Genomic DNA, 16,683 nt, shown 5'->3' on the forward strand with positions numbered 1-16,683 from the left:
ATTAAAGTATCAAATATTTCAAGTTATAAAAAAAAATTCTAGAAATTTTTAAATGTCCCGCTATCTAAACGCCGCCGCATACGAAGCTGTGTAAGCACAGCACAGCAGACAACACCGAAGGAAGCGAACAGCGCAACGATTGGTATGATGGCCCCTCCTAAGGTCAAAAGGCTAACTGTTGACTGTGTGGTGGTAATGTCATTTTATTATCGTAAGTCGACAAAAGAGTTGACGTGTTAACTATTTAAGTTTCTGACTGTTGACAGGGACCACGTAATCTGGGATGATTGATGTTAGCGTTGAAGTGAGAGAAACATAAAGCTCCCATCATAACGACACTAAATAGAAGCTATATGATAGGGGATAGGAGGAGCTGGATAATTAATTTTAGAATGGCGATATCGCGCTCTAATCAAACTATTTAGTTCAGCTGACGTAACAATAAATCGACAAATGATTGAAGTCGATTAAAACAAACAAAGAAATGGCCTCAACGTTGAATATGAAAAAAAAAACAAATCCCCATAGAAAGTTTTCCCATATATTTTTGATTTGTATGGAGTTTAAAAAATAGTCCCCTACGTGCATGATGCCCCCTTGTTAGGTATGGAGACTTCATTTTCCTGAATTTCACACTCTCCACAGACCGTCATCCTTGTCGACGAACTTGGTCCTGGTGGTGCGGCTACGAGACTGACGTACTTTGATTCCGGAATTATGTGCTTTCCTTCCTCAGCTCACGCAAATCGTATTCTGCCCACAGCCGGCGCTGTTCTCTCCCATCCCGTTTCGGGTTTTCCTTTCAGCTTAGGGATTTATCTACCCCCGCAAAATACATACACACACACACATACACACAAGAAAGAAAAACCACCAAAGCAGGAAAGCAACCTGACGAACGACGACGCTCCGGCTCCGGTGTACGTGTTTTGGCTACGGTGTTGAAGTATTAGGATTAATTTATATGTTTTGATTTGGCTTTGGTTGCTCTTTTATCGCCGCAAGCCATCGTCTGGACAAGAGAAACTTGCAAACAGTAGCACATAATCAGCAGGGATTAGTGTATGATGCTTTAAATGGTTTTGGTGTTTGATTGAAATTAGCGAACAATTTTGTCGGGCAGCTACGAATACCGCACCGCTGCTCCAATTAGCCGCCGGAGGGTTTGCCAAACTCTCTCAACTCAATCTCTCTATTAGGTGAATCGGTTTTCTTCGCTTCTCGCTTCGGGTGGGAGTATTTCCGGGTGTTAATGGGGAGGAAAGAATCGTTTTAAGTGAGTATACCGAGAGATTTATCAGAGATTTTTGGCATGCTTGGAAGATCATTTCAAATGGGGGGTTAATTTATGGCAGATTAGCTAAGTGGGATTCACCTCCTTTCGGCTCTTTATGCGAACAAAGTTGTACAGCGTCTGTCGGCAATCTGTTGCAAAATGGAAAATGAAACGGTTCGGTTTCAATTAGGCGCAGCATTTTCCCCCTTAGGTGCTCGGTGTTAGGTTTTTGCAGCTCTAATGAATGGGATTGTTGATTGTTTGTATATGAAATAGCACCATTAGAGGTGCTTGTTTCACTTATTTGTGCTGTTCAGTGAGAAGGTACAGCGTTGCTTGTAATGCACTGACCAGGAAAGTATATTTGTAAAATTGACATTTTTGTTTATTTGGAGTTAAATTTCAAAAATTTAATTTCTTCTAGCTAACCTTTAGGTAAGTAAAATATAAGTTCCGCCCGTCCGGATTCAAAACTTAATTCATATCAAACTTTCAAGCTCAATGGAATCGCAATGGGGGTCTCTAGTAGCCTTGCGAGCAAAGGCTTAGGATTGCCAATCCGGAGATGGCGGGTTCGATTCTTTGTCCGGTCTAGGATGTTTTCGGGTTGAAAACTTTCTGGACACCCTAGGAATAGTGTATGCACTGCATTGCCACACGAAATACTTACTCTACTCATGCAATTGCGGGCATAGAAAAGCTTACAAATTTCAATTTAATAACTGAGGAAATGCTAATAGAATAACTAAGTTGTAAGGCAGGCCACTTGGCCACTTGGAATATAGAGCCATTGAAGGAGAAGAAGAAGATGAATCGCAATAAATAGAGATGGTAATGCTCAAATATGAGTCAAGTCATATAACTATTTTTACCAAACCGTCTAAGACGAATTAAGTACTGTCCATTTAATTCCACTAGTTAATTTTCGTTATCTTTGCAGATACGTATTTCGACCACAACTGTGTGGTCGTCTTCAGTGTCTTGTACTCGACTCGACTTTTTATTTTTACCAGTATATATTTGATTCACAATGAGCATGAGCATGATGACCGTGCATTTCGTAGTTGCTATTCCGTGATTGACCAGAACAATCACAATCGCACAGGGAACCAATGGATGAAAGCTGGGACTTGCTCTTCAACCTCAATGTGGACAGTCCGAGAGTTCTAATATTTCAAATGCTCGATAACGGCGCTGGTCACATCCTCACGGTCTTTCGGGAATGGGAAGGAATTGATGATGCAATCCTTCGGCCACTGCAAGCCGAGAACACGTCTGCCCTCGCCACGCGCTCATGCGGAATTTTATTGGAATCAGGGGGTTAGGTTGTATGGCAGGGTTGTAGGACAAAAGGTCGAAGGTCAAAAGGTCGAAAAGACAAAAGGTCGAAGGATCAAAAGGTCGAAGGGACAAAAGGTCGAAATAAAAATTGCGTCAAAAGGTCGAAGGACAAAAGCAGGGCTGGTAGCGATGAATGCCGTTCAAAATAGTGACCTTAGTGACCAACGATGACGAAAAAGTGACTAAATAGTGACTTTCAATTGCAGAAAAAGTGACCAAATTGTGACTTTTATATGAAGTTTTAAACCGGGGATAGAGCTACAAGTTGCATTAGCATTGTTATGATATAATTCGTAGATTTCAAACTAGTGTTTTATTTTGGAAATTCTTATCTAGAATGCTATCAGAAATCAAGAAAAGGAAAAACAACAAAAGCATGAATACCTGGGCAGAAGCCATGAACAGAATAACAAAACATGATATGAACTTGATTGATACAAGAGATAAAAGAACAGGGCCCAATATCAAAAATTTGCACCGAAATATCATATAAATATCAAGATATGCTTGAGCTTGAGCTTGAGCTTGATTGACTGCTCGTAGTTGCTACTCCATTATGACCAGATCAGCTGTTCTTGCACAGGGAACCAACAGATGTTTGCTTGGGACTAGCACACATCTTCAATGTACAAGTACTGGTGATCTCATTTGTTAGGTCATACTGGCGCCTGCCACGTCAGAATGCAAGTCAATGTAGGGAAGGGGGAGGAAATGATGATGCAATCACTCGCCCACTGCAAGCCGAATATACCTCTGCACTTGCCACGAGTTCATGCGGAATTTGTTGGAATTTTTGGGTTAGGTTGGAGAGGCAGAGGTCCGTCTTGGTTAACGAGCTGCCAATGTGATAGATAGGAGAAGGTAACTGATGGAATTTCTAATTGGATGTAGGAAACGAGCTCTATAGTTCATTTCCAATTCTAGCAGATTACTGATAGAATACTCAAGTTGAAGGTATAGGAATAGTAATGGAAACGGTATGGAAGTCCATTTCCAGTTCTAGCGATTGCTAGAACATGAGAGATAAAGAGAAAGATACAAAGTAGGAGGAATGGAACGGACCTGGGATTGAACCCACGATCTCCTGCGTATGAGGCAGAAGCAGTAGCCATATGACTACCAAGCCCGCTCATATAAATATCAAGATATGCTATGGATAGAATCAAACTAATGTCTCTTGATATCGATCACTTATTACAAATAACACATCTTGATATCCTCATGATATTTTAGTGCAAAAATTTGATATTGTCGTCTGATCTTTTATCTCTTATATCAATCATGTCCATATCTCATTTTGCTATCTTATCAACATTTGATATTATTGAGCTATTTTCGTCTACTCGGGAATTACTGCTACTGGCCACGCCTCTCTTCACCGTAAGGAGGAAGAAGATGGAAGCAAGAGGCCAGTGACTGCGACATTCTCATAAGTACCACGGAGTTGGATATTGAGGATGGTATTGGTTGGATCAGCCAGAAGCTAGCAGAGAAGTGGTTTTGAGAAGATTTGAGAAGATTTTGAGCTCGACGTGGCATTCTGAGGAAAATTTTGAAAATCCAAAAAATCCATACTCTCTTATTAGAAATCCAGAAATTATAATTTTATTTTCTTTTCTATTTTATTTTAGATTTTAAAAATCCGGCCAACTCATTCACCTCCACATCTATTCTTAATCGCTTATAAACAGAATCATATGGGAAGGAATTGATGATGCAGTCACTCGCCCACTGCAAGCCGAGTACACCTCTGCACTCGCCACGAGCTCCTGCGGAATTTTATTGGAATCTTGGGGTTCAGGTTTTATGGCAGAGGTTCGTCTTGGTTAACGGGTTGCCAATGTGATAATTATGAAAGGGTGGTGTAGTATTCTAATTGGATGCCGAAACGAACTTTTTCGCTCAGTTCGAATTCTAACAGTAATCTGCTAGAACTAATCAAGTTGTAGGTATAGGGAAAGAATATGGAAACGGTATGAAAGCCCATTTCCAGTTCTAGCGATTGCTAGAACATGAGAAATATATGAAAAGAGACAAAGTAGGAGAAATGGAACGGGCCTGGGATTGAACCCACGACCTCCTGCGTATGAGGCAGAAGCGGTAGCCATATGACTACCAAGCCCGTTATAACAATCATAAACGGATTTAACAATCATAATGTACCTTTTTTCTGTTATAGACGCTCATTATTCTCCCTAACGTTGTGAAACATCAAATATCATTGTCATGTGATGAAACTGAGGCTATTCACTATCTTTGTCACCGGAGAGTATAACCGCTCACCAACAGACGTGGTTCTAGTTCCAATACTCCTTAATTCTGTACTCTATACCGGAGGTCGACCTTTCGAATTTTGAAGGATTCCATTCGTGAAGAAAAAGATCATAGTCAACATGAATCGAAAATAACCTCGCGATTGGAAGTTCTTTGGTGCATATTTTCCAAATTTTATACGTTTATATAGATTCACATTTGATTTGGTTGATAATAATAGTAGGTACAAATGATTTTTATTTTAATGTTTTTAACAATATGCAATGCAAAAATAGTGACTTTAGTGACCATTTTCCGAAAAATAGTGACTTTAGCGTTAGGAAAACAGTAGGGTTATTAATAGTAGTGAACAGGTAGCTTGGCGCGAACCGTGGCGCATCACGCCACGTAAGGCACCGATAGGAGATAGGAATAATATTTCACTGCATCAGCAGTATAATTCTATAAAACGGTAGAGCACACGAGGCTCTACCTCTTTCTTGTAATAACAGCGAGTGTGGTAATAAATGTGTAGTTAATTAAATTTGCTTTTTAAAAAGTGAACTCAAACGAAAAATCCCGTAACTGGTGTCAGAAGTGGGATTCTGACAGTGAGTGTAATATAAAGTGACAAAAGTGATAGTGCTTCGTTGGTCACGTTTAGCATGAAGCTAAAGACCTCTACCCTTTTGACATCGCAGCGACATCGGCTTGGAGGAAGCCGCATCACGCTTAGCAGCCGTCAGGGAACCGGATCGTCAGGCGCCGCAACGACACCCCGAAGACGACAACTGTTTGTCCGCTCACTGCAACGACGGATGAAATTACATCTACTGTAAGTAGTCTTCTATCTGTTTCATTATACGTATTATACGTACCAAAACCCACATCATGCCGGAGACACGCGCTAGCGAGATTGAGCAGCTGCGGCAAGAAACTGCCGAGCTTCAAAGTTTAGTTAGGGGTGCGGGGAGTGCTTACCACATCCCCAATCCGATAAAAAAAATTGCCTGAATATTCAGGTAACAGAAAGGAGCTAAATTCTTGGCTCCAAGAAGTAGATGAACTCTACAACGAGTTCAAAGTGAAGGTTGAGAGAGGTGCACCCGACACCTTCAATTCTCACTATTTTCGGGCAATTAGAAACAAACTTAAGGGTGACGCACGAGCCATAGTGTGCACCCACGGAAACCCAAACACAATTGGGGATCTAAAAACATACTGAGGGACCATTTTGGGGACCAAAGAGATTTAGCAACAAACTTAAACAGCCTATTTCATGTTAGAAAAGGAGATCGCTCCCCTCAAAAATTCTACAGTGACATTAAAGAGCTAAACACTAAAATAAGAGCGAATCTGATGACGCATCATTTAACGTCATCACAACTGTTGGAAATAATGACCATAACTAAATTTTTAGATGGAATAAGCGAGCCTCTCGCTTCCATAATTCGAAATTCAAAACCAAAATCTTTAGAGGACGCTTATCAAGCCGTAGTCATTAATCAAAATGCAGAGGTGCGAAAGCCTGCATTCAAACCAAAACTGCATACGTCCCCGTCACCCAATACTACTAGCAATCCAAACAGATTTTCAAAGAACACAAAACCAAACATTCCCTATCGTAAACCGTTTAGACCCAGGGAAGAAACAAATAATACAGAGGAAACTGAGCCGTATGAAGGAGAGGAAGAAGAAAAAGAAGAAGAAGAGCATGAATTTGTAGACGAAATTAATTTGGAAGCTGATGAACTAAATTTTCACGCGGTACGCCTAATGAAGAAGAAAACTTGAATTTTATTCCTTACTTTAGATTTCCCACAAGCAAAGGCTATTTGAATTTCCTTGTTGACACTGGGGCCAACAAGTCGTACATAAATCCAGAACACGTAAAGCGCGCTTCTAAGCTTAGGCAACCTTCGATTATTAGTAATAAAAATGGGAAATTTGCGATCGACAAGGTAGTACACGCTAATTTCTTTCAGGAAGCATTTGATAAAAAACTTCCTTATCATTTATTCAAATTTCATAAATTCTTCGATGGCCTAATCGGCTACGAGAACATTGCAAAGATGAAAGCTAAAATCGACTCTAGCAATCATCAATTAGTAATTGGAAACTCGAATTTCTCACTTTCAAAATATTATCCATGTTCAATAAACTTTCATGAGCAGTCGGAGAATATGTTTGAGATATGCACCACTGCTGATGGTGCATTCCTCATAGAAGAAGAGTTAAACATAACAAAAGGCATCAGGTTACAACCCGGACTATATGAAGCCAAATGTAACCGTGCCGTTGTACATTTGGCCAGCGACAAACAGATCAGGGTAAATGATATACAACCGCTCGAGAACGAACGTTTCTTTCTAAATCAGAATGAAACGCGAGTTAAATTAAACTTCCTTCTGATCATTTGAATAAAGAAGAGAAGCGAGAACTGGTGAAAGCACTTAAGCACTATAGGGATGTGTTCTTTAATGAAGAACAGAAGCTGACTTTCACACATGAAATTAAGCATAATATTGAAACAAATGATGAAAAGCCGATTCATCAAAAGACATACAAATACCCCTATCATTTGAGAACGGAAGTATCCGAACAGATACAGAAAATGCTCGATTCAGGTATAATTAGAGAGTCATCGTCTCCTTGGACTTCACCCATATGGGTCGTTCCAAAAAGATGGACAACTCTGGAAAGAAAAATATCGAATTGTGATGGACCACAGGGAATTGAATGAAAAAACCCTGCAGACCGATACCCTATTCCAGAGATCAGTGAAATTCTTGATCGCCTTGGAAAAGCGCAATACTTCACTGTCTTAGACTTAGCCAGCGGGTTTCATCAAATAGAGATAAACCCGAAAGATGTGCCGAAGACTGCTTTCAACGTAGACCATGGAAAATTTGAATTCGTAAGAATGCCGTTTGGTCTAAAGAATGCTCCGGCAACGTTTCAAAGATTAATGGACTCAGTCCTTCGAAAACATTTAGGCAATAGATGTTTCGTCTACATGGACGATATCATCATATTTTCGTCATCCTTGAAAGAACATATTAAGGATCTTTCAATGGTTTTGCAAACTTTACGGGAAGCTAATTTAAAAGTACAATGTGACAAATCGGAATTCCTCCGAAAAGAAGTTGAGTTCTTAGGACACGTTGTAACTACGGAGGGTGTAAAACCCAATCCTCAGAAGATAGAAGCAGTTTTAAATTGGCCCACACCTAAAACCCCAAAGGAGCTGAAATCCTTTCTAGGAACCGTTAGCTATTATCGACGGTTCATCCCGGGCTTTGCTAATATTGCTAAACCCCTCACAAGTCAATTGAGAGGAAAAAATAAAATAATAAACTACGAAACACCTGACTTCATAAATGCTTTCTCGAAGTTAAAGGAGATTATGGCATCAGATCTGATGTTATCATATCCTGATTTCGAAAAACCATTTATTTTGACCACAGATGCCTCCAACATCGCAATTGGAGCAGTGTTGTCACAGTTGGTAGATGGAAATGAAAGACCGATAGCATACCTCTCCCGTACGCTGTCGAAGGCGGAAGAGAATTATTCCGCTACAGCGAAAGAACTTCTAGCAATCTACTTTTCAGCAAAAGATTTCGACCATATCTTTATGGAAATCCTTTCACAATCTACACGGATCATGAGCCTTTAACTAAAGAGCTCAAATTAACAGATGCTACCGGACGCGTTACTCGCCAAAGGTTATATTTAGAGCAATTCGACTTCAAGATTGCATATAAGAAAGGTAAACAAAATGTAGTAGCGGATGGGTTATCGAGAATCCCACCCGTCGAACTGAATTTACAGGAGCTTTTTAACGAATGCTTCCCGAATAACGAAATTTATGGACCGGAAATAGTAAACAAATTTAACAATCAGTTAATTATTAGAGTAACAAACGAAACCCGGAAGAGTCCGCACATAATGTGCAAAATCTTCCCAGGTCAGATCCGTCACGTTTTCATAGACCCAATTACAACAAAGATCAACTGAAGGAAATCTTAACAAAATACATTGATCCGACGAAAAGCAATTGCATATTTGGTCCATTAGACGTTATTCGTATTTGCGATGAAATTATTAAAATTGAATTCAGTAAGAACCTTAAAATTCAATACTCTAACATACTTTTACCAGATCTCATTTCAGGTACCGACCAGATGGAATTCATACGGAAATGCCACAACTTCAATCATAGAAATTACAAGTTAACATACGAGGAAATCAGGAAATCTGCCTTTTTCCCGGAATGTTAGGCAAAATCAAAACATTTATCAAAAATTGTGAGGACTGCAAGTTCGCTAAATACGAACGCAAACCATTTAAAATTCCAATTTCCAGGAGAATCTACGAAAACCCTTTTGAAAACGTGTTTATTGATGTCTATGTTAAAGATCATTACAAATTCCTTACTCTCGTAGACTCGTTCTCGAAATTTGCCCAAATTTTCCAAATTTCAAACGAAACAACTGAAGAGCTAACAAGCACTCTAGTCGAATATTTCAAAATCTTTGGAATGCCTAAAATGATTACTTGCGATCAAGCACCGGGATTTAGAAATCCTCGATTTAGAGAGTTCTTGGAGAAACATGGTATTGCATTGCACTTTGCCAGCAATAGCAATAGCAATGGTATTGTGGAGCGATTCCACAGTACTTTGCTCGAGATGTATTTGGCGAATAAACGGAAAGTTGAAGACCTTACCTTATACGAAGGCTTAGCCCTGACCACTTCACTGTACAATGACTCGATCCACAGTAGCACCAAACTTAAGCCTCGAGATATTATTTTCAGCACATGCGCTTCATTGAAGCAATCCGAGATAAACACCTCGAAGCTTAGAAACATCCAAACTGCAAAGGACAACATCAAATACTTAGCACAAAAACACAACAATAAGTTACCCCTTATCGACTTTGAGAAATACAAAACATTGACTAGTCCAATTTTGGTAAAAGGAAAAGCGAAGCCGAGCCCTTATGGCCACCGGTATAGGGAAATAGAAATCATGGATCAAACCGACAAAACCGTAACAGACTCTCAAAACATTAAGACACACAAGAAGAACGTTAAACATACATAATTATTATTCTTACAGACTATGTCTTCTGGCCACGACGATCGACGCGGACATCCACATACACGACATAGAGAAAAATCCAGTTATCATCATCCCCATAGGCCCAGCAAGAATCAGTAATAGCTATTTGAGAATAGGACACCACATAAATCTAACTGTAATAGAAGATACCATTCAGAATATAGACGCAATGATCCAAACTAGAATTTCCAATCAACACATGCTTAGTCCAATTCTAAAAATCAAGTCAAGAAAACTTCATTCCATATTCGTAAAGCTAAGACCTACAAGACAAAAGCGCTGGGAAAGTTTAGGAAAGGCTTGGAAGTACGTATCCGGGAGTCCGGATGCGGAGGACCTAAGAATGATAAATAGTACAATAAATTCTCTCATAGATCAAAATAATAGGCAGATCATTATTAACAGTGCATTGAACATTAGGTTGAGTAACATTACAGGAGCAATAAATTCTCTAGTTAGCTTTCAATCTAACCTCCACGACGTAACAGTAGAAGGGTTTGACTCAATAAATTTGATATTCAATATAGATGAACTAATAGACCAGCTAGGGACAATTGAGGAAGCAATAACATTAGCTAGATTCAACATACCAAGTAGCAGAATACTTTCCACGGACGAGACAACAGTAGCCCAGGAGTTCCTCAGTAATCGCGGCCTCGGTACTAGTCTATTCAACGATATATTGGACATTTCTGGAGCCTACGTCCTATTTGGCAAGAATGAAATCATCTATACGCTGAAAGTTCCACGTGTCAAAGATATAGAGTATCAATTGAGCTACATAGAACCAGTAATTTCCCATGGACATCGTATACACCTTACGGCAAAGTACTACTTGAAGGACCTAACTCCTTTTGATGAACAATCCCTGCACAAAACACAGAAATCAATACGTCTGCAAAACACACAGTTACAACCGTTGGAAAAATGCATCCAACAGTTAATCAATGGTGATCCAGCACATTGTCCTATGGAGAAGGTATATGGACAAAACTATATAAAAAGAGTGGACGACGCAAACATTATAGTTAATGCCGAACATGTTATCCTCAACTCGAATTGTTCGGGACATGAACGGAAACTGCAAGGATCATATCTGATTCAGTTTTCAGGCTGTACCATCAAGCTAAATGGCGAGGAATACTCTAACAGCAATACTGACTTACCTGCAAGATTGTATCTCCCAACAACCGGAATAATGGTAACTCCCTCCAAAATTATAAATAAAATGCCTTTACAGTACTTACAGGAATTCAACCTGGAACACCGGAGTCATATTGAACATTTAAACATGACTGCAGATAGTCTACATTGGAAATTGCATCTGGTTGGATGGCTCTCGTTTGGTACATTATCAACCGTAATATTGATACTTTTAGCAGCATTAGTTACATGGACCGTTTTATCATCTCTATGGGGTAAATCGAAATCAACTTGGGAACCAGGACAAACTAACAAAGAAACGATCCACTTGGAGAGACTTACTGAACCAGGAACACTAGAACCGACAAAGGTAAACAGCGGACATCATTTCATCCAGCAGCCGAGATTCATCCCACAGAATTCGAGGATCAAGGAAGCCGAGGACGACTTCCATCTAGAGGGGGAATCGTTAGGAAAACAGTAGGGTTATTAATAGTAGTGAACAGGTAGCTTGGCGCGAACCGTGGCGCATCACGCCACGTAAGGCACCGATAGGAGATAGGAATAATATTTCACTGCATCAGCAGTATAATTCTATAAAACGGTAGAGCACACGAGGCTCTACCTCTTTCTTGTAATAACAGCGAGTGTGGTAATAAATGTGTAGTTAATTAAATTTGCTTTTTAAAAAGTGAACTCAAACGAAAAATCCCGTAACTTAGTGACTTTTGGATGCAAATAGTGACTTTTAGTGACTAGACTCGAAATAGTGACCAAGTTACTAAAAAGTGACTCGCTACCAGGCCTGCAAAAGGTCGAAAGGACAAAAAGTCTTTCTTTTTTCTTCCTTCTTTCTTCTTTCTTTTTCCTTCTTACTTCATATGTTTCCTTCCTTCATTTTTTTTCTTCCTAATTTCTCCTTTCTTTTGCCTTCTTTCTTCCTACTTGCTTTCTTCTTTTTTCCCTCCTTTCTTCCTTATTACTTCTCTCTTTCTTCTTTCTCTCTCCCCCTTCTTTTCTTCCTTTTTGTTTCCTGTTGTTTTACTTTCTTCCTTTTTTTCCTTCTTTACTCTTTCTTTTTTTGCTTCTCTCTTCCTTCTTTTCTTTTTTCTTCCTTCTTTCATCCTTTTTTCTTCCTTTCTTCCTTTTTTCTTCTTTCTTTTTTCAAACTTTCTTCCTTTTTTCTTCTTTCTTTCTTCCGTCTTTATTCCTTCTTTCCACTTTCTTTTTTCCTCATTTATCCTTCTTTCTTCTTACTTTCTTCTTTTTTCCTCCTGTTTTCCTTCTGTCTTCTCTCTTCCTTCTCTCTTTCGGCCTTCTTTCTCCCTTATTTCTTTCTTCTTTTTCCTTACTTCCTTCTTGCATCCTTCTTTCTTCCTTATTTCTCTCTTCTTTGTTCCTTATTTCTTCCATCTTTCTTCTTTTTTCTACTTTCTTCCTTATTTCTCTCTGTTACTTGTTTCCTCCTTCTTTCTTTTGTTTAGCTTCATTGTGTCTTCTATCCTTCTTTTTTCTTCTTCTATTTTCCTTTTTTTCTTCCTTCTTTCTTTATTCCCTCTCCTTCTTTTTTTCTCTATTCTTTTTTCCTCTTCTGTTCTTTTTCTTTCTTACTATATGTTTCCTCCTCTCTTCTTTCTTCCTTTTCACTTCTTATTTACATCTCACTTCTTACTTCTCTGTTTCTCACATCACATTTCTCACTTGTCACTTTTCCTTCTTTTTTTGTCTTTATTAAGGAGACTTTCAGCCCGAGGCTGGCTTGTCTCCGTACTTCTTACTTCTTCCTCTCTACTTCTCACTCTCACGACCTTTTGTTCGTTCGACCTTTTGTCCTTTCGACCTTTTGACCCTTCGACCTTTTGTCCTTTCGACCTTTTGACCTTCGACCTTTTGATACAGATTCTAGCAGGCCGCCAACAGCAGTGGATCATGTGGACAAGGAAGATGAATCAATACGTGATCCGTTGCTACTACGTTTGCACCAGGATGGAGACGGATATGTCCGGCAGACCGGCGATGCTGGAGATGTTCAATGAGAGGTTCCCTCGGTTTGCACCCCAGCTTGACCAGAACAAGTTGTACACGCGCCAGAGAGCTATTATGTCACATAATATGCTGACTCCAGAAGACGTACACAGAAAAAAAAATAATGAAAAATAAACTGCGCGTTGACATGCGGAAATTTACGCTATTCTACGCTGAAATGGTCCTCTTCCTAACAAGATTGCTTACAAGCTGTATGCAATATCGACGAATCACGTCAAATATTGTATACATTTAGGCTATATCCCGTGTGGAATTACGCTAATAATGGCGTTGCATTTATGTGCATGATTTTTAGCGTATTTTTCAATATTTTTCTATCTGTGTAGAGTACATCAAGCTGGAAGTGCAGGGGGAACTAGGAGAGGAGGAGGAGGCAAGATCGAGCGATACGTCGAGAAGGAGTTCTGTTGGGTTGGATGCATCAATCGCAAGTAACCGTCGCGATTCGATTGCACCCGCCGCTCCTGGACCAACAGTGGAATTGCAACGACAGCAATTGAAGGATGAACTAGCCAATCAAATGGGCACAGCAGTTACACAGTTCCGTGGGACAGACCCCATGTCCCGACACCGGATACCAAAGTTGCAGTACTCCTGTCGGTTAACGACTTTCAGTAAGCATCCTTAACCAGGATATTTTGCTACAAAACTTGAAAACCGTGGAGAACCTTGAGGAGCTGCTATGTATCGTGTATTCGGCTGCAGTGGCTGTTGCAAGGACGTTGGGATTGCGAACGCACCCACAAGGTAAGAGTGATGGACGCGCACGCCCCAAAGTACAAAAACCCGCATGGATGCGACGTCTGGAGACCCGCATCGCCACACTGCGGTCAAAGGTTGGTCGATTAACACAGTACAAGCAGAGGAATCGATCAACGAGGCTAGTTCGGAATGTTGCTGAAATTGTGAAACCCACAGAACTCCGTGATCTCACCGAGGCGAACATAACTGAGATCCTCGACACCCATGTACAGCGGTTGAGTGCTCTTACTAAACGACTGCGACGTTATGGAGAATGTTCGAAGAAGAAGGAGCAAAATCGAATGTTCAACATCAACGAAAGGGAGTTCTACAACCACATCCGAAACGATGACAGAAGAAGAGCGATATTGTGGTGGAATTGGAGACATGACCGCTATCAACGTGACCGCCCAAGACATACGTGAGGCTACCCGGTATACCAGGAATTGGGCTGCACCAGGACCCGATTTTGTGCATAATTTCTGGTATAAAAAACTCACAACGGTCCACGGGCGAATGGCGGAATGCAGGGTGACCACTCAACTTCCATTTTAAAATTCCCGCATATTTCCCGACAATTTTTGAAAAATTCACGATATTTTGTGCCTGTTCCGGTTCTAGAAAATAGTTTCGTGAAGCTGTACTAGAATCGCGAGATCATAACGGATGTCCTCATTCGTTTTAATCCGCCCGATATTGTGGTCTACGAGAAAAAGATAAAGCGGGTAACCCTCATCGACATTGCTGTACCGCCAGACCGTAATGTCCAAACAACATTCTCCAACAAGATAACGAAGTATCATGACTTGGCGGAGAAGTTGAAGCAGATGTGGCACCTGGAGGACGTGCGTATAATTCCGGTCGTTATCTCAGCAACCGTAATCGTTCCGAAATCTCTTCTAAGATACTTAGGAGAGCTGGAACTATCTCATATAATTGTTTCGAGATAACACCAGATCTCGACGTTTCATGCATTTTTGAGACATTTGGCATAATTTTTTTTTTATTTCGAAAAATTGTATGACTTCCAAAAACCGACAACCGACTGTTGTTCAATTCTGATACACATAGTTGGGTAGAGATAACAGGGTGTGAAATGTTGCCAAAGCAGATTCGATAGATACGGGGAATTGACTGATATCCCATCGTTATTAGCTGGTCATGGAACAACTTCCCGCAAGGGCAGCTGTTGTATAATTGGTAATACGTCCGTGTACTAAATAGAATAGTGTGGGTTCAAGTCCCACCGGCAGCCGAATCTTTTTTCGCAATATCTCATAAAAACACCCTAAAATGGCAAACTTAACTATGTGTATCAAAATTAAAAATCTTATCTTGGTAGTATGCTGTGATAGCTGACTGACGTGAAAATAATTTCCTCCCGTCTGAAATTTATTAATGTCCTGCAATTTGAAAAAATGGAGATTTTTTTCGGGCCCTAAATCAAGCGTATTGATCAAAAATGAAAGCGACCAACTCAAGTCAGCCGGTCAATTTCTCAAAAAGTGTTTTGGCCAAGGACCTTGTGCTTGTGTTATAATGGTGAATGATTCCATATATCCCTGGAAACTTTTACAAGAGCTGCAAGAGCTACAAGACATGAAAAATCAAATAGTTAAGAAGCTGTTTGCAGCCAAGAAGGATATCGCTGCTTGTTATTTTTCCAAGTTTCGTGCAAAATTAAACCTTCAATCCCGGTATGGTCATGCTGTTATGCCGTTATGCTGTTTGTTTGTAAAAAGAATTCCGACGGAATTGACGGAGTTGCGTTTTTATCAAACGGAGCCTGCATTATCAAAATGAAGTTATTCCCTGCATTGGCCGCTGGTATTAAACTGGTTTCTAATTTGGAATTGTTACTGAAGACTCAAGGATTAGAGGAAATACAGACATGGCATGTACCTCAGTGCAAGGACGAATTTCTTTTCCCTTGATAGCGAAAATAGTAAGTCCGTTCCAATTTATTTATATTCTGGTTTTGTTTTGTGCTACACTGCGCTCAGCTTCAAACATATAGCTGATAATTAGTTACGTGGAGATTTATACTTAATTTTCTAAAGTTTTCATGTTTTATTACCGCCCTTTTGTTGTTTAGTCCAAGGTAGTCTTGCGAAAATAACTCTGTATATACGTATAATTATTATTAGCTCGTTTCATTTTGTTTTAAATTCTCGTTGACTCATTTATATTCATTAGACAGAGATCTTAGATCCGTTATATCCATTGAACTGATTCCCAATGGCAGTCCATTCAAGATGTTTTAATATGGATCACTTCAAACATTAAACTTAAATAAAAAAATGAAGGATGATCAAACTCATACTGCCCATTGCATATAATATAGCTACAGTCCACTACTTATGATTTGTTTGAAAACAATCAATAAAAACGTAAATCACTTAGATATGATTTATTATTTTACTTAGATTATTTCACAGTATAAGGTGATTTTCTTCCAAACTTGTAACAACTGGCAAACAAAAGGTTAAATATCGTTAGGTACTGCGATAATCCATCAAAAGGTTAGTGAAAACAAAATAACTAAACATTGACTTTCAATGGTAAACAAAAAGCGGTATGTTTTTACACTATAGTTATCAAATGAAATACGTTTGAAGTTTCGTTACATGGGTTTTCTATTGATAATGTTTCGTTTTCATCGCGAAATCCGTTTAAAAATATATTCATCAAATAACATTTTACCTTATATTGCATCATGTTCAAATATATATAAATTTCTGTTACATGTCGCTAA

At 39.5% G+C, this 16,683-nt stretch overlaps 1 protein-coding gene across 16 annotated transcripts in view; it reads right to left on the minus strand.

The window, feature by feature from the left end:
- LOC134209193 (proline-rich protein 36-like) overlaps positions 1–16,683 on the minus strand; it is a 182,387-nt gene that overhangs the window by 102,226 nt on the left and 63,478 nt on the right. The gene's annotated exons all lie outside the window — the stretch shown is intronic.

The sequence above is a fragment of the Armigeres subalbatus genome, chromosome 2 (genome assembly GCF_024139115.2).
Source record: "Armigeres subalbatus isolate Guangzhou_Male chromosome 2, GZ_Asu_2, whole genome shotgun sequence".
In the NCBI taxonomy this organism is placed as follows: domain Eukaryota; kingdom Metazoa; phylum Arthropoda; class Insecta; order Diptera; family Culicidae; genus Armigeres; species Armigeres subalbatus.